General features: G+C 41.1%; 1 pseudogene; it reads left to right on the top strand.

Moving 5' to 3' along the window:
• Positions 1-924: 924 nt before the first annotated feature.
• The window catches only part of LOC103659048, a 26,501-nt pseudogene continuing 1,243 nt past the window's right edge, over positions 925-26,182 (top strand).

Raw genomic sequence — 26,182 nt, 5'->3', positions numbered from 1 at the left:
GTACCTTTCCATGATGCGGGGCTTGGTTTTGCCTCGTTAGTGAAATAAGGTGATCAGTAGTGATTGTTGGCAGAACTCATGAAAGGGTGGACAGATGCAGGGATACTTTTGTAAATGTCTTGAAACAATATGCAATTCATGTATGGATGATTACAGTGGTTTGAAAGATGGTCTCCTTGCTTCCTCTGGGGGTAGTGGGATGCACAGTTTTGTCTGTCTGTGGATTGAGAACCAGACCGGCTTCTCCTTTAGTTTGATAGTGGCCACCCTGCTGGGCCCACAGTTAGAAAGCTTTTCACCAGTTCAGGGAATACGCAAAAGCAGCATTGAAGCTAAAGAGAGAATAAAGGCAAATAAAGCTAAAATCAGAAAAGGGGAGTTCAGCATGAAATGCAAATGTAAAAAAGGTGTTATTATTGCCCTCAGAGTTCATGCTCAAGTTAGCCAAGGTATTTGTTTGCTGGACTTTTGGTAGGTTTGGGAGCTCAGAAGAAAAGTAAGCCTGGAGAACCAGGGAGCCAGGCTGCATCTTATATGTAAACTAGGCACCTAACTTCTAACCCCCTGAGCAGAGTTGGCCCCTGACCAGCAAGGACAGAACTCTCCTGTGTGCAGCACCAGAGGCCTTCAGATCTCCGAGACAGATTGATGTTATGAATCCTACAAAAAGAATAGAAGATCATTGCTATTAGACTAGATACAAATAAAATACAAGATGTCTAGTTAAATGTGTATTTTCAAGCCATGTAATGTTTGGGACATGTACTAAAAATTATTATTTATCTAAATTTCAAATTTAACTGGGCATCTTGTATTTTATTTGGTATATCTGGCAACTCTGTATCAGGCTAACCTATTACAAATGATGATAAGGGAATTCAGCTCCCTGGCACCCACTGCTCGGTCCAGCATGGTCTAGCCAGTATGTCCATCCACTTAAGCTCCCAGGCCTTTGGCTTGGGCTCCAGCGCCTTTCTGGGGTGAGGCACCCAGGTGTGCCTGAGCTCTGCACACCCCAGTGGCTTCAGCAGCAGTAGCCTCTACATCCTGGGTGCCTCGTGGCCACGCATGGTCCTGTGCTCCCCCTACGCAGGCCCAGCGGGCACTGGCGTCCATGAGGTCACCATCAATCAGAGCCTGCTGGCTTCATTGCAGGTGGACATTGACCCCTGCATCCACCAGGTTCACCAGGAGGAGTGCGAGCAGATCAAGACCCTCAACATCAGTTCCCTCCTTCATTGATAAGTTGCAGTTTCTGGAGCAGCAGAAAAAGCTGCTGGAGACCAGTGGGCCCTGATGCAGGAGCAGAAGTCAGCCAAGAACAGCTGCCTGCCAACCCCCCATCCCCGGCATCTTTGAGGCCCACATTGCTGGCCTGTAGAGGCAGCTTGAGTCGCTGCATCTAGATGGGGGGACACCTGAAGGCAGAGCTGCAGAACATGCAGGATGTTGTGGAAGACTTCAAAAACAAGTACCAAGATGAAATTAACCATCACCGGCTGCTGAGAATGAGTTTCCGGTGCTGAAAAAGGACACGGACACTGCTTGCATGAACAAGGTGAATTTGGAGGCCAAGGCAGATGACCTGACCCATGAGATCAACTTCTTCAAGACCTTCTATGAGACGGAGTTGGCAGAGCTGCGGTCCCAGATCTCAGACATATCTGTGGTGCTCTCCATGGACAACAGCCACTGCCTGGACCTGGATGGCATCATCGCTGAGGTCAAGGACCAGAAGAGGTGGCCATCTGCAGCCGAGCTGAGGTTGAGGCCTGATACCAGACCAAGTTTGAGACCCTGAGGCCCAGGCTGGGAAGCAGGGGGACGACCCCTGGAGTATCCCCACTGAGATTGCAGAGATGAACGGTGTCATTCAGAGGCTACAGGCTGAGATCAACAGCATCAAGAACCAGTGTGCTAAGTTGGATGCTGCCATTGCTGAGGCTGAAAAACACGGGAAGCTGGCGCATAGGGATGCACACACCAAGCAGGAGGAGCTGGCGGCTGCCCTGCAGCAAGCCGAGCAGGACATGGCATGGCCGCTGTGCGAGTACCCGGAGCTCATGGACGTCAAGATGGCCCTGGACATTGAGATTCCCACCTACCCCAAGCTGCTGGAGGGCGAGGAGAGCCAGTTGGCGGGAGATGATGTGGAACTTGTGAACATCTCTGTGGTGGACTCCACTAGTCTTCAGAGGAGCCATGGGCAGCAAGGAGCTTCTCGAGTGGTGGAAGGCCTGAGGTCACCAAGTCCTATTCCATTGGGACCTCAGCTGCCATCCACAAGCGTAGGAAAATGAGCCCTGGTGTACAGAAACCTGTACTCCTGTCCTCCACAGTCACAGGAGGACTCCCATCCCTGGTCTCAAGACTGCCAGGCAGTCTGAAAAATGATATCAGAATAGTTCCCAATAAACCACCCTTTCTGAAAATAAAACAAAACCCCAAAACAAAACCAAAAAACAAACGATGGTAAGAGATATTACCAGCTTAAGAATAATAAAATCAAATGTCCAGAGATGTCATGTATTGATGAGAACACTACTATTATGTGTCTATAGGAGAAATCCAGTACTATTTCACCTTTTTATTAGTGTATGAATAGTAAACATTATTAAAAACAATACAAACCCTCCTTTTAAAAATATTTCTATAATCCTCATTTCCCTCTAAATTCTGATATCCCAGTAATCATTGATTTAGGATTTTTACAGGTAAATATGGATTTGAAATAGTTCTGCTTTCTTTGAAATGAACCCAGCTAGAGTACATTTGCAGGGATGCTGTGTCCATACAAGGCCCCATCAGTGAGTGAAGTGGTCAGAAAAAGTCTGACAGGGGTGGGATTGAAGTCACACCTTGTCTGATAGGCAGAGCCTGACATGGGTTTATATTGGCCAGCAAGACTGTATCCTTCACCTCTCTTCCATGTTCTTCACTGTCCAAGTCATCCTTTAATTTGGAAGTCTTGCTGGGTATGTTCTTATAACAGATTAGATGCATATTATATTATAACTAAGTGTTGATAATTTTGATCAGTGTTGATAGTTTTCTGTTTCCTAATCCTGTCACTATGTCATAACAAGGGAAGAAGTGTTGCTTTCCATATTACATAGATGGAGGATTTAAAATGTGTTGAATGATGACCCTTGTGGCTGATCTTCTTCTGTCTACTCCTTATATGTTGGTTCTTTCCCAGAATCTATCATTGATCCATTTCTCCTCTTATATTATTATATTCTTTCCCTGGGTGATCACATTTACTCTTACAGCTTCTGTTGATGACTTCCAAGTTTCCAGTCATTGAATGCACACTTATTTAGCACCTGCTAACAGTCCAGGTGCTGAGGACTTAAATGTGAGTAAGACACAGTCTCCCTCCTGTTGCTAATGTGCCAGCTGCTTATTTGACATCTCTCCTTAGCTGTTCAGTGGGTATGTGAAAGCATCTTCTCCAAAACAAATCTATTATTCTCTGCAATTCCTTTTTCTCCATTATCAATGCAGTTATCCAAGTCTAGAGGTAAACCTTGATTTCTCCCTCTATCAAAGCCCCCAACCAATTTGGTAGTTCTTTCCAAAAATTTCCTAGGAGCAGAGGGCAATGATTAGAACTTTGGAGTGAGGTTGCCCAAGTTAGACTCCTGGCTCTGCAGATTTGCTATCTGTGGGACCCTGCCTCATTTTTCTTATCTGAAGATTAGGAATAATACAGGTACCTGACACAAAGAGCTTTTGTGAGCTTTAAATGACTTGACCCATATAGAGTCAAGTGCCTGGCACATAGGAAATATTATCTATTAAAATTTTTATTGTGCATCCTCTCTTTGCCATCACCACTGACTTAGTTTGAAGAATCATTGTCTCTCACCTGGATTATTGCAATTGCCTCCTACCTGTTTTGCTATTACCAGTCTTTCTGCTTCTTACTCATTTCCCACACTAACCCCAGCATTCACTTTTAAAATAGAAATCTGTTTTACTTCTTAACATCCTTTGGTGACTTCTTAGTAGCTTCAGAATAAAGTATAAAGTTCTCAGTATGATCTATAAGGCTCGTTATGACCTGACTTCTGCTCACTTCTCCATTTTTCACTTTCTACTTTGCATGCTTTAATATAACTGTTTTGAATCTTCCTCATTCTCATCCCTCCGTCCCATCTGGCAACTTTCAACTCATTTTTCCAGATTGACCTTAGGCATCATGTTTTCTGAGAGCCTTCTGCAACCCTCCATGTTGGGATTAAGAGTGCTTCTATCATGCTGGTGAAGCTGTCCATGCATCAGTAGCATCCAGGCTCCTGGGATTGCATCACCGGCACCATGTTGCCTGCTTTGTCTTTTTCATAGCCAGTCTGTCTTTTTTAGATCCCCATGGGCAGGAAGGGGCCAGAAGAGCTCCAGAAGAGTTTGGGGCACATGTACTAGGTAGTCTTAATGATGAAGGCAAGGATCCCCTACTGGAGCCCTCAAATGCTAAGGATGGTGCTTTGTGTACATTCTGTCATGTTTCATGGCTGCAGTCCTATCAAGTAGGTACTATTGTTATATACATTTTACATTAGATGGAACTGAGGCCTAAAATCACACTGTTCATAATTGGCAGAGTGGGAGTTTGGACTCAAAACTTGCCTGCGGAAAAGCCTGTGCTTTTGATCTGAGCTCTGTTTAGGACTCCTTCCCTGTCTGCCCTCCAGTGGCACCCCCAGGCTATCTGGATTATTTCCTCAGCACCAGTTCAGGAGAGACTAGGAGGCTTTGAGAGACCCCACGGTGGTGTCTAGGGCTCAGTGTATTGCCAATTTGGAATGGGGTGCATGGTGAAAATGCCCACAAAGCTCAATAAACATGAGTCCTTGTGTTGTTATTGGTGTAAAGAAAGTGTTTACACCCATTGCTAAAGCTATGTAGTGGTGGAGGTGAGGTTGGGAGGTTGAGAGTAGCTGAAATGTGAACTGAAGAAAGTATAAGTCAGCTGTGAAAGCTAAGAGTGGTGTTACTCTGAAGGTTTGAGTGAGTAATCTATTTTCTTATTTCTGTCTCTGCCCTTTCCTCGTCCCTTTCCCTGTTCAAGCAAGGGTCTAGTCCCGTGCTCATTAAACTCAGGGGAAGCAGGTGGCAGGGCAGAAAGCAGAAATCCTAGCTTCTGCTTTTAAAAGCCTAAGCCCCCTAGGGGCGCGTGGGTGGCTCAGTTGGTTAAGTGTCTGCCTTTGGCTTGGTCGTGATCCCAGGGTCCTGGGATTGAGCCTTCGGCGGGGAGCCTGCTTCTCTTTCTCTGTCTGTCAAATCGATCAATCAATCTATCTATCTATCTATCTTAAAAAAAAAAAAAAAGCCTATGCCCTGAAGAGAAGATTCGTGGCATGGGTAATGTATCTTGATAAGAAACATGGAGGGAGAGGAATTTCCTCCCTTTTGAAGACTGTCATTCCTGTTTATAGTGGATGAGAGTAGAGGAGTCTATGGATCCTGAGGGAGGGACCTGGCCCTCTCTTCTTGGAAGTGTGCTGAGAAAGGGATGCTTATGTGGTTTTATCCAGGGTGACCTATAGAGTGATCCAAGGTCTCAGGAGCAGCCTGCAGTAGAAGCAAGGAGGCTCACTCAGATCTGAAGAAGCCATGCTGTGAAGTATGACTTGTTGACCAGAAGGTCCCCTAGTGCCTTGGTGCCCCAGAAACACATTCTCTCTGGACACAGAGATGAGGGTTGCCAAAACAGCCTGAAATTGAGTTTCTGCCAGCCCTGGACTTAGTGCTCAAATAGAAATTAAGCAAACATTCAGATCATATCAGCAGTTCTGGCAGGCGATCTCTGCCTTGTGCCTAGCTGGAAGCACCCAGGTGTCCGGTCCAGGTGGACAGCTTTGTAAGGTGTCTTATTCCAGAAGAGGTACTGGTGGCCTGAAGGGGCAGGGGCTTCTTGGCATTAGGCTCAGAAGCTGCCTGCCAATCAGTCTTTTTGCCGGTGGGCTCTTTGAATAAACCATGGAAGCTGTAGGACCAAGACCTCTGTATTTCTTTTCCCTCTAACAGTCCTGAGAAGCGGCACACAAAGGGCAGGAGGCAATAAATAGATGAAAGAGGAAGCAGGAATTGAGTTTGGGAAAGAGGGAAAAAGAACTGGGGAACACAGAGAGTCAGGAAAGGAGAAGGAGTTGGAATTGGTTTGGGGCCTCCAAAAGCTTGTTAGTGGCTCTGGTGGTATGAGCTGTCCCTGGCAGAGATATGTTGGCCTCGCCCTGGACTGTGAGGCTCAGTGAGTATTGTCTAAGTAGGGCTGAGCACTCTGCATCTCTGCAAAGTCTCGGAGCCAGGGGAGGGAAATGAAATTAAAGAAAATGTTTGGCCCAACCAGCTGTTGACGCAAGCTCATTCTGCTGAAACATTTCCTTCAGAAGGAATAAAAATGGGAAGGTAAACATCTCTAGCTTTCCCTTAAAAGGAGCATTTTTAAACAAATATGCTGCAAAAATTCACTTGAGATAGGACTCCATCCTGTCTCAGGCTCAAGTGGATTGCAGAATCTTCAAGGTGGATGAGAGTTTCAGTGTCATCTGTCCATGGTGTGCTGAGGCCCATGGAGAAGTGGTTTGTTCAGGCTCCTTCAGCTTGGTAGAGTCTTGAACTGAGATCCCCATCAGCATCCTGATATCTGATGATTGAACTGAAGGAACTTTGATGAGGTCACTTTTTATAGAGGTGTGGGCCAAGTCAAGGAAACCCACATGGGAGGCACCTAGCAACTAGTGACAGCAAGAAGCCATTGTCTCCCCTAGGCCTTAAAGAAGTCCTCTGGGAGTAGGAGCCTGAGGGAGATGTTACCTGACCTTGGGTTGTGCCAGAACACACTGTCTCTGGCTCTCTCTCAAATAAATAAATAAAACAGTTAAAAAAAATATTTTATTTATTTAATTGTCAGAGTGAGAGAGAGAGAAAGAGAGGGAGAGAGAGAAAATGAGAGAGAAAGAGAGCACAAACAGGGGGAGCAGCAGGCAGAGGGAGAAGCAGACTCCCTGCTGAGCAGGGAGCCTGATGCAGAACTCAGTCCCAGAACCTTAGGATCATGACCTGAACTGAAGGCAGATGCTTAACTGACTGAGCTACCCAGGTGTCTCAAAATTTATTTTTCTTTAAAAAAATTTATGTGGCTTTTTAGTGAAAAGATAATCCATGTAATTTACATAAATTATATCATACTTTACATATTGTTCATGAACTTGATTTTTTTCATTTAATGCTTTTTTGAGATTTATTCTTATTGACTAATGTACATTAATTTATTCATTTTAATTGCTATGTAGTATTCTAGTATATGGATTAAATAGTTTATGTCTGTATCTAGTCACTGATAGAGAAATAAGGTGGTTATTAGCTTTGCATAGTTATAAGTAATGCTGCAGTGAACATCCTTATGCATGGCTCCTTATGCAATATGGGGAGCTTAAGGGATGGTTGGGAAGAAGGGCAATGAGGAGCATTTTTCAGTAGAGTGGGCAGCTAGAAATGCAAACTTTTACTTACAGATTCAGCAACATTGAGCACCTGCCATGTGTGTGGGGCATCATCCTAAGAAGAGGGAAAAACTGAGATGAGTAAAGAAACCATAGACCTTGTCTTTAATGAATATACTCTTTGTAGAAGGGAATATTAACACAAAATAAACGGAATTCAGCATAAGTTTAGATTATGACTGCTATAATGTAAGTATGACTGTGGGGAATAAGAAAGAGAATGACTAACTCTGCTGGAAAATCTGGGAAGGCCTCCAAAGGCAGCGACTGCCTGGTCTGGGACAGGGGAGACTGTGGTAAGGAGAAGGTGGAGCAGATGGTATGCTGGTAGAGGCAACAGCGTGGATAGTCATGTGCCATGAAAATGCAAGACACATGCAGAGAACTAAGTTGATGGAATAGAAATTGAATGGAAGGAACCTTAGGAATGCTGTGAATTTTGCAACCAGACAATCAGTCTTTTTGGTGACCTAAGCTGCCACCTGCCAAAACTCACTATCAAAGCAGTGCCAGCTCCTTCTTAGACCCATTTTATACCCACATCTTTGTTTTTAAAAGTTTCTTACTTAGGTCTATTTTTTTTTACCTTCTGTATTTATGTTTCCTTATTGCGTTTCCATCATTTCTTTTTGGGATAAGATGGGTTAATAATACCAACAATAAGTAGATGCTTAAAAAAGAATAAGACATTTTGCCCTTTGCATTTACCCTGAATTAGAGTAGTCCTTCCCTTCCCCCCCTTTGCTGTTGTTGTCATAGTACGTAATGTTCTAGTAATAAATGTAGTTGATTGCTTTCATTGCACCTATTAAATGAGGCTCTTAAGGCTCATTACTGTCCAGCCTTCTCTACGTTATTCTTGCTTTTCAACAACTGTACAACTTATGTGAATTTGTGAGTAGTTCTATTCAGCCATATAGAGCGAATTTGGTGCAGTTAAATGCCAAATATTAAAAGCTGATTGGTTCAGAATTGATTTACCAATAAACACAATTTTTAAAGAGTCAGGCACGATTTAGGTTTATGGAAACTTACTTGGGTTTACCTGAAAACCTAGCATGACAGAAACCGTTACTGCCTCCCAGTATCTCTCATCGTCTTCTTTTAGTATTACAGCTCCCTCCATGGGTTTTAGCGGTGCTCTTGGGAGCCCCAGGAGAGATGATGTAATTGAGTGGAAGTGATGTGTACAACTTTTGGGACATGTTCTTAAAATGAATCTGCTTCCTCTCTTTGTCTTGCCTCTTGGGAAGTGGTGGCAACTGGAAGAGACACTTTGACACACAGTTGGAAGCGTGTGTGTAGGATGGCTGAACTGCTCTCCCCCCTTGGATACCTGAGAGCACTCATGGAGCAGAGCTGCCTATAGGCCCAGACTATCGACCGACTTCTGGTCTCTTAGAGAAATAAACTTCTGTGTTATTTGACCCACTGAAGTTTCAGGTTTCTTTGTCACAGTAGCTTAAACTAGAACCTAACTAAAATATCTAGTTAAAAAAAAGCTATCAAATGTGGATCAAATATATCTTTTTAGAATATAGATGAATATGGCAGGGTGGCAGGTCAGCAGATTTTATTTTTTAGGGAGTTTTAGCAATTTTATTTTTCAATTTGAATACCTTTTGGCAAAATCTATTCTCATTTTCCCACAATACCCACCAAACCTTATTTTCTTATGTATACTAGATTCATACATTTATATTATCCTCCTGGCTCCTGTGGACATTTGAGTTTATTACTCCTAGGGACAATCCAGTTTTTTTTGCAGGTTGAAAACTCTTATAACATCATATGATAATAAGCAGGATTTCTGTAATGTTCTACAACCTGGACATGATAATGTAGATCAGATCACATCACTTACTGACATTCACTGGGGCCTGAAAATAACTCTTAGGAGTGCCATTCTGCCGGGGCCATCTTGATATTGGATAAACAGACCAGATTTAACTCACTCATGTTCCTGGGGGAACCAGATAAGAAAATAAATTTAGTGGGGTTCATCAAGGGGAATGAAGATAAAATGTGCCACGGCCTGGGAAGCAGAAGAGCCTTGGGATTGCTCTTCACTTGACACAACACTTAATGGGATAGTGGTTAATGAAGCTTGAGAATTCAGATATTTCAGCCCCTTAAACCAGCATCAAGTGAAACAAAAAAGTCAATTTTATAACTGAAAAAGAAGTCACATTTTCTTCAAAGCTTGCATTCATCTTGCTCCCTATCACAGCGTTTTAGGAAGAACCGTGCATGTGAGGAAAAACTTCAGTAGGGGCCTTTGGGAGCCCTGGGCAGAGAGTGGCCTTCAAGGTCCAGGAGGTCCATTGGTTTTATTATGGAAAATTATGTGGGAGAGGGTAGAGCTGGGAATCTCACATAGCTGATTTGGAATTAGAAACCATGAAGTATGGGAACTAGAAGTCAAAATGAGTATGAGTTTTCACAGGACATAAAATCACATAAAATTCTAAAGTAGAGTTCAACAAAACAACTGAGGCCTCAAGTCTCTGTGGAAATCCAACTAAGAAAGTAGCAATCTGCATCAAAATGCCGAAGCAGCAAAGCAGAACTATGTAGGATGTCTGCCTTGTTTTATAGAGGCTGATTAACTAAAGAGGGGTCAGCCAAGACTGGAGTGGATGAGGAGTGGGCTGAAAATTTAAAATGGTCAAGAACAGTGTTTCTCAAAATTTGCCCCAGAATCACCAGGGATGTTTGTTTAAAATGCAGATTGTTCTCAATAGCTCAAAAGTGGAGACAACCCAAATATCCATCAATGATGGATCCATCAATATCCTGATGAATGGGTAGACAAAATGTGTCATATCCATACACTGGAATATTATTCAGCAATCAAAAGGAATGAAGTACTAATTGATGCTAACATGGATCAAACTTAAAAACATGCTAAGTGAAAGAAGCCTGTTACAAAAGACCACATATTATTTGATTCCATTATACATAATAGGCAAGTCCATAGAGACAATAAGTAGGTTAGTGGTTGCCAAGGCTAGGAGAGGGTGGAATGGGACATGATTGCTGATGGATATGGGGTTTCTTTGGGGGGTAGTGACATGTTCTAAAATTACATAGTGGTGATCGTTGTACAACTCTCTGAATATATTAAGATCTATTGAATTGTACACTTTAAAGGGTGAATTGTATGGTGTGTGAATTAAATAAAGCTGTTATCAAAAAAAATAAAAAAAATAAAATGCAGATTGTTGGGCCCCAATGTCAAATGAATGAATTAAAATATCCTTAAGACTAAGAGAATATTTTAATTTTTTTTTTTAAGATTTTATTTATTTATTCAACAGAGATAGAGACAGCCAGCGAGAGAGGGAACACAAGCAGGGGGAGTGGGAGAGGAAGAAGCAGGCTCATAGCGGAAGAGCCTGATGTGGTGCTCGATCCCGTAATGCCGGGATCACGCCCTGAGCCGAAGGCAGACGCTTAACCGCTGTGCCACCCAGGCGCCCCGAGAATATTTTAATTTTTAATGTTTCAAATGAGTTTTTATTTAGTTTCTGGGCAATTTGAGACTCAGTAACAGGTAGTTGAAAGAAGTTTGACCGGAGAGTACTAATCTACTCTGATGCTCTAGGGTGTTGTCAACATTTATAGGTCTCCTAATATGTTCCACGCACTGTGCTAGGTGTTGGAGATACAGTCACGAACATAAATATTCCAGTGAGAAGACCAGAAAAACAACCAAAGTTTTTCAGTACAATATGGTAAGGGTCTCTATGGTAAAGATAGGTTGAAGAGGCTATGGGGCCCTGGCTAGGGATGAGGGGAAAGATTCATAGAGTAAGTAACATTTGAGCAGTTTATTAAAAGATAAGCAGGAATTTTCCAAATAAAGAAGAGCCATTCCCAGCATACTGGGTGGAGGAGGAAGATGTAAGATTATCTGAAAGGGAGCAGCTGGGGACAGTGAGCCCAGGGGAGCCAGATGTTTAAAATGGTTTCAAGAGTGATATGTTGAAGAATAGATGTGCTCTTACTGTCTCAGGGTAGTTTGAGGAGTATGTGGCTGGGTCAGTCATTTGGAGGATTTGTCAGACCTCTGGTAGCAAAGGTTCTTTGTGGCCAAGCTTGCTTTTTCCTTGGGAGGGGAGGTAATAGTGAGCAAGGCAGATGGGCTCTGTCATCTCAATTTTCAGTCTGTTGCAGAGAAACAGAAAGTAAAGAAATACACAGACTTCTTAGGAAGAGGTAAGGGCTATGAAGAGAATAATTCTCTTTCTGGAATATGATCATCTAGATTATTTGAACAAACCCTCCCATTGAAAGCAAATCTTTGAAGTATGAAAGAGCTGACAAGATGGTAAACCAAGGGAAAGCAGGAACCTGGAGAGGCAAGTGGAACAATGGAACTACTGATTCTACCAAACCTTAATTTGGGGAGGCCAACAGCCATGGAAGTTCAAGACTTCCCAGGTGGAGATTCTAAGAGAAGACTCCAGAGGGCTCCAGCCTCAGGATAGGTTGAACCAGACTTCTCAGTGCTGCCTGCTGCTTGTCCTCTCTGAGGCTCAGTTTTTATTCAAGTCTTCCTTATGGCTATCCAGTCTCCTGCCAGTAAATACATTTCTTTGTTTTTCAAGTTGGTCACCATCAGTTTCTTTGCTTTCAGCCAATGATTCTCCAACCAGCACTTTCCATTTCATATTTCCCCTTTTTATTTTGAAATCATTTTGAACTTACAGAAATCTTGCAAAAATACTACAAAGAACACTTTTTCCCCCTGAATTATTTGTAGGGTGCAGACCTAGTATCATCACCTTGGAATATTCTAGCATGTATTTGCTATATCTTAGAACATTCTCTCACATAGCCATAACAGAACCATCAAAATCAGGAAATTAACATTTATTCATTACTACTATCTAAGCATCAGACCCTCTTTGGGTTTTACCAATTAACCTAATGATATCCTTCATACCAAAGAATTCAGTCTGAGATCTTGTCTTGTATTTACTGTCATGTCTATTGAACGTCCTTCAGTCTGGGACAGTTTCCTAGTCTTTCTTTGACCAACATGACTTGACACTTTGGAAGATTACAGGACAATTATTTTGCAGAATGCCCTTCAAATTAGGTTTGTCTGATGTTTCCTCCTGATTAGATTTAGATTATACATTTGGCAGGGAATGTTGTGTGTGGGCAGGAATATCACAGAAATGATGCTGTGTTCTCATTGCATCCCATCAGGTGGTACCTGATTTTGATTTGACCCATTACTAGTGATGTTATCTTTGATCACTTGATATTGGTTGCCAGGCTTCTCCACTATAAAGGTACTGTTTTTTCTCTTTGTAATTAATAAGAATTTTGTGAGGAGGTACTTTGAGATTATGAAATATTCTATTTCTCAAAATGTTATCCACTACTTTAAGTAACTATTGATGTTTCTTTGCTTCATTAATTATTACTATGGTAATTGTTATATGGTGATTTTCTAATTCAATCATTATTTCTGCATTTATCAGTTGGCATTATTGTGAGGAATAGCTTTTTTTCCCTCCATTTGTTTGCTTGTTTATATCCTGGGTTTCTGTTGTATTCAATGGATTATAATCTACTAATGTCATTATTTATTTTGATGCTGAAATGGTCCCAGATTTGACCAGCGAGATTCCCTAAAGCTGGATCCTGTTTCCCTTTGACATGTACCTATTATTCTTTAAGCTCATCTTTACTTTCCAGCCTAATATGATGTTCTAGGCCAGTCTTGTACTTGCCCTTCCTCAACCCTAAATCCAGCATTTCTCCAAGGAGCACTGGTTCCTTTTAAGGACATGATATTTAAAAACCAAAATCTGATAACCAGGTCTGCTCATTGCTACACACACACACATACTTTTTTCTGTATTTATTCCTATATCTCTATACTGAGGCCTATGAGTTCAGTACTCATGAACTAATAAATGAGCTAATACTTTGTTTCAATCCCATACCACATTTGTTATTCCCTTATCCAACAAGAAGAAACTTGGTTCTAATTATCCTTAACATATTTAGTAATTAGATTAACTCTCGCTGTATGTAATCAATCTCCTATAACCATCACTTTTTCCCACTCCTGCTTCAGGCAGATGCTGTACTTCTCAGGTTCTAATCCCAACTCTGGGCTGCCACAGTCCTCCTCCCACCACATAGACTCCCTCCTTATCTCACTCAGGCTCTAGGACTGCACATCAGGTGATATCATTACTCTCCAACCTGTGTAGGAGCCCTTGCCATCCTATTGAGGCTCCAACACCTGCCGTTGGCCCTGAGAGCACCCTGCCCTCAATACAGATGCCTGCCTTGCTTGGCCCACATAATGGCTTTGGACTGTATTGTTTAGAAAGGCAGGAGCACAGCCAGGAAATGCAAGAACGTCGGAAGATAGGCACGAAGCTGATATGTTCTTGTTGGGGATACTTAGAAAATGAGTTAACTAGCGAATGGTCATAGAAAGTTGGTAAAATTAAATGGTGGAGAAGTAGATATTTGTTTAATAAGGCCATGGAAGAACTCAAGGATGATGCAGGCGGACCTCAAAACTGCACAGGGGGGCATCAGAGGAGAGAGGAGTTGAATGGTGTGTAAGGGAAGGGGGAGGAGGATTGCAGTAGATGTTTTGACAAGAGGTTATTTATTATGCATAGAGCCAACTCTACATTGTTGAGGAGGGAATTGAGAGATCCAACAAATACGTTATCCAAAATGTCTTATAAAATAGCCAGGTTATTCTGGGCCTATGGGAATGAGGCAGTTTCCCTGAAGCAGGATGTGGGAACTCTGAGTCATAATCCCCATTATTGTGCAAATTTATACAACAAAACAAAATGAATTTATAAACAGCCCACTGAAGCTCCGAGAAAAGTAAGCAAAAAAGTTTGTAGTGAGGAATAGTACGTGGAAATCAGTAATATAGTACTTACTAATTTAAGGTTTGTGTAGTACTATTCATATTTTGTTTGGTTTTAGTGGATTTAAAAAATAGAGTATACGTTAGAGTAGTTTTTTCACAGCAAAACTGAGCAGAAGATACAGAGATTTCCCATATGCCCTCTGCATCCACACACGCATAGCCTCTCCTATACCAATACCACCCTCCCTCCCACTACCAGAGTGGCGCATTTTTACAATTGATGAACTTACATTGTCCATAGTTTATCACCCAAAGTCTATAATTTACATGTTTTCCTTCTTGGTGTTGTTCATTCTATGGGTTTGGACAGATATACTAGTGATATATATTCACCACTTATAGTATCATATAGAGTAGTCTTACTGCTCTGAAAATCCTCTATGCTCTACCTATTTTAATACCTTATTTCAAGTGTAGAAGGACTATCATAAGAACTTTCACTGGGTCCCTTCCAACCTATTGCTCTCTATTTCTATTGTTTGTTTGTTTGTTTTAGAAATTTCTCAAACATGAATTCTCTTTGAATTCTCTAGCTCTAGGGGAGTTCTCAGGAATTTAACCTTATTGCTGGGAAGCAAATACTGTGATAACCAAGAGACCAATTCCATCTGTCATTGAAATCCACAACCCACAATCAGATAAACTTAAACCTTTATACCATTTGATCTTTCTGTGGTTTATGTATAAAACTCCGCTTTATCAGTCTTCTCAAGGTTTCCTTTTTGTCTCAGGTAAGTCCCTAAGTCTTAAGCTATTTCTTTAAGGAGTCACTCCCTAATAGTTCTAAGAAATGTAAACTACACAAAGTGGCTAACTCTAGAAACTTCTATACTGCAGTAAGATCCTATAGGAACATCTAATAGAGGTATGATTGGTGAATAATTGGCTCTTCTTCCACAAAAGTTAACATTTTCAAAAAATTAATTCATTCACTTACATTTTAACATGTTTGTTGCTATTTAAATATTTGGCATTAAATTTGTAAATGATAAAATTTTGAACAGCTTAGCCTTATGCCATTTTTCTGTCTCATAAAAGGGAGCAATGCTATTTTAAAAAAAAGAAGAAACAGTTTAGCTGTTTTACTATGACTAGGAATCAAGATGATATATTCCTAATTAATAGCTGCTTAATCTCCACTATTTTCTAGCAAAAGAAAATGTAGGAATAGTATTTATTTACAAAATAACTATTTTAACAAAAATTATGAGTATTTTGTGTTTTACATAGGTTTTTAAAAAACCCCTCTTTTCTATTTTTATATGTCTCAAAGTGCTTCAGAGTCTGTAAATCTAAAACTTCTTAAAATAAGGCTTATTTTTTTTTTTAAGATTTTATTTATTTATTTGACAGAGATAGAGACAGCCAGCGAGAGAGGGAACACAAGCAGGGGGAGTGGGAGAGGAAGAAGCAGGCTCATAGAGGAGGAGCCTGACGTGGGGCTCAATCCCTGAACGCCGGGATCACGCCCTGAGCCGAAGGCAGCCGCTTTAACCGCTGTGCCACCCAGGCGCCCCAAAATAAGGCTTATTTTTAAAAAATGTTTCAGAGGGCTCTAAGAAAAATGAAAATATAATGGCCAAAGAAAAATGTCATATCAACAGCCTTAGGAAGAAATTGAGACAGTGAATAGAAGAATCGCCTCAGGAATTGAGAGAAAGGCAAAAGAGGGAAAATAAAGTTCAGAGAGATTATGCTTCCTTGACTATGGGTCAACTGAGTTAATAGACCATACTCCCCACCTCACTAAGAAGAAAAAAATTGAATGAAAGGATCTGAGAAATCATGTAGTTCAGCTCTACCATATGAAACCTGAGGAAGTTGAAGTTCAGAGAGACTAAGGAACTTTCTGAGGTAGGGAACCCTTACAGCTGAATTGGTTCTCAAGCCTGGAACATGGTTTCTTGGGCAGCCATCTTTCCTCATACCTCTCTGCTTCTTTGGTGAGTCTCTGCAGTTCTCCTTGTAACCTCAAATTGTTCTTGGTGTTGTCTTTTTAGACTAAAAAAGTATCATTACTCCAAAGAGATCAAGGCCTAATAATCCTTACACATTTTGAACTAATCTTGTTTAACTATAAAGCAGCAGCAGAAATGACTAGGTGTGGTAGACACTGGTCAGGGAAATGAAGAGAGAAGGGAGAAGAGACATATGTGCAGTGTGGCTGGGAAAGAATGTGTGATGGAGGATATGTTGTTGCAGCCACTAAATACAGTTTTTTTTTTTAATTAGTTGGCTTTTACTTAATAAAACAATTCTAGCCTTGGTACATTAAATAATAATGATTATAATAATAATGGCCAGAAATCAGCTTTTTGTACATTGCGTACCAATTAAAATGCCCACACAGATATCTTCCTTCTTCAGATCCTTCTTTTTCCCCCCTTAAATACATCAGGTGGGTGGGTGGGGGGAACAATTTTACCAATAAATGAAGCTGGGGAGTATTAAAAGCTAAGCAGGGTATAGTATCTCTGAATTCCCTTTGGACCTTTATGTTTACGTGTTTTAGATTTTGCATTTTTCTATTTTTCTTGCTTTGCATCAGATTCCCACATCAGGACACAGTCCGTATTAATGCTACCCTGATAGATGCCCATTGCAGTTACATAGCATAATTCCATCAAGTGGCACTTGGATTATTTCCAGTTTTCATAATCCCTAAATAGCCTAGCTACAAACTTCTTTATACAGCTCATCTTTGGCTTACTTTTAGATTAATTCCTTAGGCTATGCCCCTCAAAGTGAAATTGTAAAGTATCATGTATAAACATATTCTAGTTTTTTTTTCTCATCTTGCCAGATTGTTTTCCAGAATGAAGTAACTTATAATGTCAACAATAATAATTGTGAATTCACACAGAGTTATAAATATTGGCGTTTATTATTTGTATTTATTTTAATAGATATATAATATCACCTGCAGACTTTTAAAATCTCCATTTCTTGAATTTTTACTGAAGCAGTGAATTTTTTAGGTTGTACGCTTTAGCATATATCTCCCTTTTCCAATTGTAGAATATGGTTTTATATATATTTGTATCATATTATTTATGTATGTTGAATGTTAAGTTTTAGCTATGTTTATCACATTTCCTCTGTTCTGTTGCATTTCTACTTATTTAAATAGATTTTTACCATATTTTGTTTTCATCTTTATATTTATAAGGATATCCATCTTTTCTCTGATGACAACTTCAATATTTTCAGTATTTAGAATAGTTTCTCTACAGAGATTCCAAATGCTTTCTTCAATTTTATTTCAATTCTTAATTGCTGAAGTCTTTCAACCCAGCTGGAACTTACTTCAGGATATTATGAGTAATATCGGATCTGCATTACATTTTTCTTTCAACAGAAGTCTTATTGTGTTCCCTCTGTGCCAGTGCTGTGCTAGCCATTAGCAATATTAAAGAAGGTGATGTCTTAAGTGCATTTCCTGTCCTCAAGGATCTTATAGTCTAAGGGCCATATAGGTATGTCCAACTACAGAGCAGTGTGTATAGTGTTAGGATATTGATAGGTAGAGGCATGAAGGAACACCAAACAGGGTTATCTAACCCAGTCTTGGGGAGTCAAGGAAAAACTCCCAGAGGAAAGGAATGCCTAATCTGAGATCGGAAAACCAAGTAGGAGTTGGCCAGGTGACAAGGAAACAGAAAGGGGGACTATTCCAGGCAGGGGACAACAAATACAAAGCCTGAGCCTGCAAGAGCTAGTGCTTCTATAGGAAAGTAAGAAAAAAGATCAAGGGCTGAGCATGTTTTCTGTACTTAAAGTACTTTGAAAAGTGAGCAAAATAACTTTGTACCTTTTTGGCGGCCTGTCTCACCTTTTCAGTCTCTCAAGTAAGTCACTGAGGTTAGAGATCTGGCCATGGCCCAAGAAGAGTCCCTACCACTTGCCATTTCATTCCAGAGAGACAGCTTGGACGGGGCATAGAATGGACAGATGATTGGTGCCAATATTTCCGAAGAGTCTTTGAGAAATAGGCCTCTTTCTTAAGAGCCTGGTGCTAAAAATACTTAATTCAATTGGCTTAAGAGAAGGGATCAGGATGAATCAGGATATTTGGAATAAGGCTTTTGGCAAATTGCAAATATTTGAGCATAGACTATAAGGTGAGGAGAAAGAGTCCACATACTGTCTAAGAACTTTCCTTCCTCTTTTTTTAATGTTCAAGGAACTAGGCATATTTTAATGCTTAAAATGAAATCCAGTTTTATTGCACTGTAATGAGAGAATGTGGCAGGCTAAAATTTTGAATTTTTGTTTTTATTAAGTACACATTATATGTCAGAATATTGTAGGGAAGGAAATACTTTTCCTTCTACCCTTCTAGATTCTCTGACTGGGATCCCACATATTAGACTGACAAAAGACAGATTAATAAGAGAAAAACAAACAAAAATTATTAACACATGCAAAGTACATACACGTGGGGGAAACTTAGTGATAATTAACTTGAAAGAGTAGCTAGAACTTCAGGCTTATAAGGACACCTGGGTGGCTCAATGGGTTAAGCATCCGATTCTTTGTTTCATGTCAGGTCATGATCTCATGGGTCACGGAATTGAGCCCCGTGTCAGGGTCTGCTCTCAGCAGGGAGTCTGCTTGAAGATTCTCTCCCTCTGCCCCTCCCCCATGTGATCTCTCTCTCTCTCTCTCTCTTCTCTCTCTCTCTTAAATAAATAAATCTTTTTTTAAATTTAATTATTTATTTGACAGAGAGGGAGAGACTGACACAGAGAGCACAAGTAAGGGGAGTATCAGAGGGGAAGAGAGAAGCAGGCTCTCCACTGAGCAGGGAGCCTGATGCGGGGCTCGATCCCAGGACCTTGGGACAATGACCTGAGCCAAAGGCAGACGTCTAACCGACTGAGCCACCCAGATGCCCCAATAAATTTTTTTTTTTAAAGAACTTCAGGCTTATATATTATCTTCACAAAGGACAATAAATTTGTAGAGAAGTGACAAGACAAAGAATTTAGGGCTTCAGGGGTGGCAAACTGTGGAAAGGTAAATATAGTGTAAACTAGTAGAAAATAAAGGTTGTATTAGTAAAGTTTGTTATGTAGACTCCTCTGATGCTATCTTTAAGCAGATGAGTTTAAAGTCATCTTTAGTGATTAAGAACTGTCTTCCCTTCCTAGCAAAGAGAGGAAGGGCAGAGAGCTTTTCTTTCGTCTGCTTATTCTCAATTGCCTTCAGCCCCCAATAATCTGTATGTTAAAGTGGAATATTTTGGGGTGGTGTATTCTGATCTCTTACAACATGATCCATTTTTTTGTGCAAGTTCCCAAGACATACTTGAAAATGCTTTTAGTTTTCAGTAAAGTCTCTCTGTATGCCTGTTTCAGCATTACTTATTGTATTGGTCAGCTTCGTAATCTCTTATAATTTTTGTCTCCTTGATTTGCTTCATATAATTAACCTGACCTTGGTCTATACTCTCACATACTTCTCCTCTGAATGGCTCTCATCTGTTTTCAATTTTCCATTGCTTTTTGAAGCCATCTTTGTAGATCAAGACTTTGTTGCCAAATTGTTTCAGTCGCGAGGTCTTGGAATATGCTCCTTCTTTTGGAAAGAAGGGTCAGTTGCATTGGTATGCATTGTGGTCCCTCCTATTTTCTGATTTGTAGATGTTCTCCCCAAGTCTCATCCTCTCCCCACTTGAGGCAATGTGTGATATGGCTTTTCCTCTCTCTGCTTTAAACATTATCCTTTCTTTCTTCTTTGTGATTTGTAAGAGTATTAATTTGTTTTTAATTTCTAAAACTTGGAATATTATTCTGTCTGGGGAGAATCTTTCTTTGAGAATTATTCTTGAGACGAACTCTGTGCCTGTCCCTGCTTATTAGTAAGGCTCAGCCTGTCTTTCACAACAGCAAAACCATCTTTATTTCTCTGGCTATGGTTTCTACATTTCTGGTTCTTTCAAGTCAGTTGGTCCTCCAGTTATTCACAGATGGGCTCTCCTCTTTTCTGGGTGTGTGGGTTTAACTCTACTGTGATCTTTTGCATGAGCAGTCTGCCTTTAGTTTGGGCTGGCCATGCAAGGACATCTTCAGGGTAGCTCCTTCTTGACTGTCTCCAAATCAAGGGCTTTTCCAACTATTGCCTTAGGAGAATGCTGAAGTTGTGAAAGTTCATAAGATCTGTAAGAAAAAGATATCTGAGAGAGAATAGCACCAGGTGGACATTTGCACCTTAGCCTACATCTTAGGGGATATCTGGGAGGGGTATGGGGAAAAAAAGACAGTGAAAGGGTGCAAAAGCAGTTAGTCAGTGGAAGGAGAAGGACCATCAATGTTTAACATTATGACTGGGGTACCTCCACACCTGGCTGTTATGACTAATGTGCTCTGTTTTTCCCCAGAGGAAGAATATTTGAGACCCTCTCCACATTCTTGTCTTTTGAAAATTGAGGTCTCCAAATCTGGACTATTCCCTTCCAAGACTTCATCCTTTCCCTATTAGTGTTCAGGGTCAAAGTGATTATGAGAGTTGAGGCTCTGAGACTGAGGGTGTCCAGTCTGGCTCAGTCCTACCTCATTTTCTGACTATGAATACGTAGAAGTTTGTCTTTGAGAGTTACGTCTAAATAGCAGAAGCTGGGTGAAGCTCCAGGTCCCACAGTGGCCCCATGGTTAAAGTGCTTCAGCTCCTGATGTCTCAGGAGAGAGAGGTTGTGGAGGTTTGAGGTATAAGGGATGAGTATCCCAGATGGTTTGGAGATACCGGGGAGAGGGGTGCTAGTTCTCTTCCATGGCTGAAGCTCATGGGTGGAGTGGGGTCCTTGGCTACAGAGAGGGGGACACCGTCTATGCAGGTAAAGCTGTCCTGTCATTAGGGCTCAGACCACACTGGTGGAGGCTGGTCCTCTCTTGTGGCTGGTCCGGGGGCAAATCCTCTTTTAGTACTTCCTTGAGAAGTGAGTGTTCAGAATCACACTCATTCGTGGGACACTCAAGTCCTGGAGGGCTGGATCCTGAGTGCTCTCCCTTTGGTGACAAGAGTCTCTAAGTTGTGCATAAAGGCACCCGATAGGACCAGGGCAGAAACGAGTCCCAGGTCAGAGTGTGGCCTGGGATGTAGTTCCAACTTTTCTAACAAAACACAGGTTTCATCCATACAGGGTGCCCCTCTGGTAGGATCTTCACCATCCATCTTTGAACCTAAAGGAAGAAACCATTTCAGCAAGAAAGGTCGTACAAAAAGGAGGGTGACCAGCAAAATTAAATGCTGGTGAGAATCCAAAGAAAATGAGGACTGAAAAATTAAGTCCATACCATGTCACTGGTAACCTTGGAGAGCATAGTAAGTTGGATCAGTAAGTTGGATCAACAGAAGCTGTACTGCAGGGAGTTTTGAAGGTAATGAGAAAATGGAGAAAGCAGGTATATCCTTAAATGGAAGGAATTTAATAGTAAAGAGAAACATATCAGTTATGGACACTGTGTGGTTGACTCTGATTTATCTTATCTCTGCTTATAGCTTATCTAGTGTAAACCCCATAGTATTGTACACAGTATTAGAATTGCATTTCCCCCTGGAAATATGCTGACTGGTCTAAGTCATGCATATATTTCAGCAAGGGCCTCAGCATATGGCTCAGCAGGTTGTATACAGCACCGTGCTAAGGATACCATTCACATGATGTTAATGGTGTATCTGAGAGTTGTGCAGTATATAACCTGCACAACCATATACAGCAGCCCTGATTCTAGCACTGTCTGTTTTAAAGAAAAAAAAGTGAGTATGTGCTACATTGTTTGTTTGACTCTGAATGTATCTTTTTTTTTTTTTTCCCCAGAGCTGGGGAAATGATGCATCTGTCTTCTCTCATCTATGGCAGAGCATAACTATGATTAAAAAATAAATAATGACAAAGAGTAAATCTTACAAGCATGTGTCTGACATAATAGTAGCTATCTAGAGGAGAACATAAGGTAATTTGCTGAATATGGTATAATAAACACATAGAGAGAAATTCAATAGAAATTCAAGATAATAAATGTAATGATTATCCATTGGATAGCAGTACATAGTTATCTTTTTCAAATAATATTCCTTGCTTCACAGGAGTAAACAAGGCTGGATACATAAAACATCTTGCAAAATCACAATCTAACGGAAGCATTAAGCAGGCTTGAATTTAATAACATTAAAGCCACAGGGAAAAAATATAAAAATTGTTCTTAGAAAATTCATGTTGACGTATATTAACATCTTGATGTATGTTAAATACAATAGTTAAACCAATGAGTATATATAGAAACATCAGTGAATAAAAACTTATTCCGAACTTCTTATTTTACAGAAAAAGAAATCAGGGGTGCCTGGGTGGTGCAGTCAGTTAAGTGTCCAACTCATGAGGTCATGATCTCAGGGTCCTGGGATCTAGCCCTGCATGAGGCTCTGCATGGAGTCTGCTTGAGAGTCTCTCTCCTCTTCCTCTGCGCCTCTTGCTCATTCTCTCTCTCTCTCAAATAAATAAATCTTTAAAAAGGAAAAAAAGAAATCAAGTTATGACAAGTTTAATAATTTGCTAGAAGTCATACGACTAGTTCGTACCAAAACTGGAGATAGAAAAGGACATTCAGATCCCACACTAGGTACAGCCACCAGCAGTTATATATGAAACTATGTTTTCATACATAAAACGTCTTCTAATTAAGGAATTTAAATGAAGTGTTTTGCAAACTAAATCTATCTGTATCCCACTTTAAGCAAATATGACATGTAAAATCATACATTTACACAGTATTTAAATTAGAAGGTAATTGCTTTTCTAAGGTAATTATTCTTCCAGTTATAAAAGATATCTATGGGGTTCTTTTAAATATTAAACCCCACCCTCTCTCTCTTCCCCATATCCTTTCATATCAAATGCAATCTGACTCACAGAAGTGCAGTCAGCTCACATATTTAAAGAAAGAAATGTATTGTGTAAAGCAAGGTGTATCTGTAAGGTATCATCCAACTTGTACTTTTTTAAAATCACATTTTCATGGGCCATGAGGAGAAGCATAGAGCTAATAGGGATTTATTAGTTTTCCTGAATATCTGCATCATCTTAAAGATTAGCACTTAGGAGCTGGCAAGTACAAGGCTCCTAATTGTGGCTTCAGCTGTAGTGAGATTCTGAATACACTTTTCCACATCTACTTCCTAAACCTCTTGCATCTGAGTTTTTCCCAAGGGAATGAATGTGTAAAATATGGATGTTTTTGGCACGTGGTCTTGATCTAAGTATTGGAGACATAAATGGTATTAGAATAACTTCCCTTGTCTCAAGTTTCATGTCAGGATTCAGCCCTTCTTGAAGAGAGACCAGTTTGACATCCAGAGGCAAGCCTGTGAGGACTGATGGAAATGGCCTCTAAGAGGTTTGAATCCCATTGGTATTCAGTGTGTTCTGATCATGAAATTTTGTTGAGGTTGCCTTTGAAATCGAGGGATGATGAATAGAGAGGGATTATATCAGGAAATTAGTTCCTGCTGACCTCTCAGGGTTGTTGGGAGAATCCAGGGAGGTGATGGTTGTAAATAAATGGTAAAATTCCACATGAAAATGCCACTTTGAACCAGAGTAAGCTTTAGCCATGTGGTGAGCAGTTAGAGGATTTAATGAGGAAATACCACTGGACTTGGAGAGCCATTGCAGTGATAGTAAAGTGACGAACCCCTTTTGCTTTTGACCTTTGGAAGGGTAGGGAAGTACTGTTGATGGTGTGCAGTCCAGGGGGTGGTGGTAGTAGGAGGGGTGAGGCAGGGGGATTTTTTCTATCCCAGTATCAAACCTGAATGAGGAACAAAAAGAGTAGGGCAAAAAAATTCTTTGCTTTTCTGAGTTGCCTCTCAGTATTCACTCAGCCAACTACCTCTGTTGCCTGCATTTCTTATCTCCCCTCTTTGGTCCCATCATTTCTTAACTCTTATTATTCTCTCTCCCAGGCCATCAGCTATCTGGCTACATTTTGTATTCTCCAGGGGCTTGGGGTTGGGGTGGATGTGGAGAGGCTATTCATTCTTCAAGGAGAAGGAATGAGGCAGGTGGCCCTTCCTGGGCTGGCCTGGTAAGCATATCCAGGATTTGTTTTAATCAGGTGTGGTAAGACACACAGACACAGAAATGATTGTCATGAAGGAAGAAATTATTCACATTTCCCTAGAAACAGGAGGTATGGAAAACCACACAGGGCTATATGAGGAAGCACCAGGGTCAATAGGAGGCAGAGGGAATAAGGGCAAAACATGGGCAAGAACCTTTATTTTAGTTTCCACAGAAAGGAACAGGCAAGGCAGGTAAGCAGGTTTAGGATTGGCTAGTGTGGATAATTTCAGAGGGCTCTGGGGCATAGAAGTTGTCTCTAGTTGGCCCTGGGGTGATTAGGGCAGGGATTGAATAGTGGCCCTGGGTGTGAGAGCCCAACAGAGGAGGTGGTTGGAGGTGTGGGCTCTGGATTGGTTGGTTGCATATGGAAGGCAAGCTCATAGATGAGTTATTTATTTCTTTAGGAATTGGCTAGCTCTGGGAGGGGCAGTCTGTCCAGGGTCGGCAAGGCCCCAGATGTCAAAGCAGCAGAATACAGAAAATAGAAGGACGTGCTTAATACAAGAGAACACTTTACATGACTATTTCTGCTGCTTAGATTGGTGGCCTTTCAACACAGCCTCCATGTGTGTGGTAAAGAGCCTGTGTCTTTTTGAGAAGTACCCTTCCACGATCTTGTCTTGGGTAGGTTGGAGGCCTAGAAGGTACGGGGAGGGGGGACAGGGGGGGGGGGGGGGGGGGGGTGGTGGCAGGAGGAGATAAACACCAAATAGTCACCCTAGAAGCCATGGAAAATCTGAACTTTATGACATCTGACTGGTTATTAAGTAATATAATAATCCCTTTCCTACCAATTTCATAGGGAGTTGAAAAACCACTTTCTCTAACTGGTTAGATTTAAAAGAGCATTTTGGTATGGGATAAGCCTTACTTGGGTGTAGTACTCAGCAGATAACTACAATAATTGTCTGTAGTTTTCTTGCTAGAAAGATCTTTCTTCTGCTTCCTTTAAGGTCCCATAGAGGAAACATGGATCACTCCATGTTCTCTTTCCCTTAAGCTACTTTAAAGAAACAACAATAACAAACAAATGAACGAACAGGCTCTTTCTGCTTAGAATGACTTGGGTATAAGGGGTTAACTACTCACTGAAAACAACTGTATCATGCTCAAAAGAAGAACAGTATCTTTTATTTCCTATGATTGTTTTGGGAACAAACCTGCCTTCTTCTTGCTGATGGTGGTGGGGGAACAGCCAAGGAAACTTAAATTTGCCACTTAAAGGAGACACACAGGGGCGCCTGGGTAGCGCAGTCGTTAAAGCGTCTGCCTTCGGCTCAGGGCGTGATCCCGGCGTACCGGGATCGAGTCCCACATCGGGCTCCTCCGCTATGAGCCTGCTTCTTCCTCTCCCACTCCCCCTGCTGTGTTCCCTCTCTCGCTGGCTGTCTCTCTGTTAAATAAATAAATAAATAAATAAAAAATAAAGGAGACACACAAATGTCTCCTTTGAGTGAATTATCTACATCAGTCTTGTGGATTTCTCTCTTTGCCTCTTCTCTGTCGAGATGATGTCTAGATACAGAAGGAAGCTTTCGGGGCACCTGGGTGGCTCAGTTGGTGAAGATCTACCTTTGGCTCAGGTTATGATCCCAGGGTCCTGGGATTGAGTCCCACATC

This window comes from Ursus maritimus, unplaced genomic scaffold (assembly GCF_017311325.1).
Source record: "Ursus maritimus isolate PB19 unplaced genomic scaffold, ASM1731132v1 scaffold_3, whole genome shotgun sequence".
Lineage (NCBI taxonomy): Eukaryota > Metazoa > Chordata > Mammalia > Carnivora > Ursidae > Ursus > Ursus maritimus.
The sequence above is the reverse complement of the archived record's forward strand: the minus strand, read 5'-3'. Positions and strand labels throughout refer to the sequence as shown.